We start from the raw sequence: 2,735 nt of genomic DNA, 5'->3' as shown, positions 1-2,735 counted from the left end.
ATTAATTAATAATAGTTTTAACGTTATTAATTTGCTAAAAGTACTGAATATAATAATTTTGATATTAAGCATTTTTAAAAAAACATTCATCAGTTAAAAATAAATACTATATTATAATTATTCAAAGCAGAAAGTTTCATATTTTTATAAACTGCTAACGGAAGACTTTTAAAAAAAATTACTTAAAACAGAGTGTTATTTTTAAAGAAATAAATACAATTAGAAAAGATAAAAAGAATACAAAAATTTAATCAACTTAAAAAATAAAATGTTTTTTAGATAACACTACTTCCACTTAAAAATACAATTGCATTATTTGCAATTAATACTCCCTCCTGGGAATAACAATAAAATAAAAAATTAAAAAAAACAGTAATTTTCAAATTCTCCTCCCCAAAAAACACGGTTTCTTCCCGAGAAAAAACGACCCCCCCCCCTCCTATTCTATCTCTGTTTTACGTTCGGTTACAAATATAAATTCCACCGAAGTGGATTGCTGTATCGTATTCTTTCAAATACATTCGCATCGTACGTAAGTAAAAAGGCGAAATGTAAGATAATAATTTTTCTTATTATTACAGAATTAAAAATGTTTTTTTTTAAACTTTTTTTTACAATGTGGAAATTTTAATGAATTATTTTAAATTATTGCTGTAAACATTCCCCTTCATAAAAAAAAAAAAAGCGTCGGGACATTATGAAAATTTTCTGAAGTATTCTTGTTAGCTCTAAATAAAATTCTATATATATTTGGTTTTTATATTTAACAATAATTTTAAAACTTTACCTCATTTTATTATTTCATTATAAGTAAACACGAGGCCAAGCCGTAAACTTTAAATCAAATTTTGTCTCTAGATGACCTATTTGCAATTTTTTTTTAAATGCGTGTGTATTTTGCCAGGCCCGTAGCCAAGGGGGGGGGGACCGTCGGGACAATCCCCCCCCGAAATTCTGGGATTCAAACTTTTAGTCTTTCTTTGAACCTCTCAGTAAAAAGAAAAACAAAAACTGTCGAATCAAACCCTTTCTTAACTAACTTTATTAAGCATATTTCGGGATATTCTGGTTTGTCCTGAAAAAGTAATCGAAAAATTTTCTTCAAATCCCCGTCGCATGTCTTTGTAAACCTCGTTTACAAATTGATTATAATAATTATGTAATATTAATTGAAAAATAAGTATTATGTAATATTTTTTAATTACTAGTTTAACTTTTGCAAACAACAGAATAAACAATATTTGTTACAACGTTTTTCCCCTACTTTGCATGTCTGAAACTGTCCTTGCTTCTTACCATATCCCCCCCCCCCCCCGAAAAAATATCCTGGCTACGGCCTTGCATAAGGCTCTATATTTTGCTTTTATATTAACTAATAATTTTCAAACTTTACTCCATTTTTTGTTTTTATATAAGTTAACACGAGGCCAAGCCATAAAATTATAATTATAGACGAATTAATTTATATGGGCAATATTTCCGTTATAAAAGAAGAGAATAGCAATTGTAAATAGTATCTAAATATACATATTAGCCTACATCTTTTTTAATATTAACGTCTAATTTTTTAACTTGGTCTGTTAGAACTTGATTAAATATCACAACTAGCCAAAGATTTATATTTTTTTTATTTTATTTTATAACCGTCGTTGAACAGCCGACCCAATTTCATGGGTTTACGACTACTAATGTTCAACTCCGTAGCCTTGTAATTTTGAACCAANTAAAAGAAGAGAATAGCAATTGTAAATAGTATCTAAATATACATATTAGCCTACATCTTTTTTAATATTAACGTCTACTTTTTTAACTTGGTCTGTTAGAACTTGATTAAATATCACGACTAGCCAAAGATTTATAGACGAATTAAAGGTCGTAAAATGAGGCATAATATGGTTCCATTGTGCATCCTATGGAAATAAAAATATATAGTTTTAAAAACAACCTTTTTTCTAATGGATTTAAAAGGAGAAAATAGTTTTACTTTTGTCTTACAGATCCATATTAAATCTTTTCTTCAACTTTATTTTGGTTTAGAAATTGGTCAAAACTTCCATTGGTCAATTTTATCGTCATTAAAACAGATAAATTGTGTTAGCGAAAAAAATGAAAAAATAGGAAAGAAAAAATAAAGAATTTCTTAAAAAGAAAGTTGAATGCAACAAAAAAAGTCTTGCGTTGGCCGGGAGTCGAACCCGGGTCAACTGCTTGGAAGGCAGCTATGCTAACCGTTATACCACCAACGCTTACACAACCTAGAATTTTTTTAATTTATAAGAGATTATTATTTTAAAATTGACCGACATTTAATGTTAGGTAAATGAAGTATACTTAGAAGAATGATAAACCACAATTTGAAATTGTTTTAAACAAACTTTGATTTTTTTAAATCGTTTGGTCAAAATCATCACGACTTCCAATAAAACATGTTTCGGTGTATTGCGCTGTTATCTGAATTCTAAAATCTTGCTTAGTATTTTGCCACGAAAAAATAGTAAACAACAGTTATACATAAAAATGTCACCTTAAAAGAAATGGCACTTTATTATTATATTATATTGTCTTAGTCCTTCTTATTATTCTTGAGCATCACGAAAACAATTCTGGTTTATAATCTGGTTTTTAGAAAAATTATTAACTATTTCAAATCAGTTTTTAACCTTTGAATGCAGAACTTAATTTGAATACATTCTGAAACAAACAATTGTTTGTTTCAGAGAGTAATGAAATTTAAT

General features: G+C 27.7%; 1 non-coding gene across 1 annotated transcript; it reads right to left on the bottom strand.

Annotated features, from left to right (window-relative positions):
• Window positions 1-2,174: 2,174 nt before the first annotated feature.
• On the bottom strand, window positions 2,175-2,246 carry TRNAG-UCC (transfer RNA glycine (anticodon UCC)). The gene has a single exon. It is a non-coding gene; the product is annotated as a tRNA-Gly (tRNA).
• Window positions 2,247-2,735: the final 489 nt, after the last annotated feature.

This window comes from Parasteatoda tepidariorum, chromosome 5 (assembly GCF_043381705.1).
Source record: "Parasteatoda tepidariorum isolate YZ-2023 chromosome 5, CAS_Ptep_4.0, whole genome shotgun sequence".
In the NCBI taxonomy this organism is placed as follows: Eukaryota; Metazoa; Arthropoda; class Arachnida; order Araneae; family Theridiidae; genus Parasteatoda; species Parasteatoda tepidariorum.
This window is presented reverse-complemented; position numbering and strand designations above follow the sequence as displayed.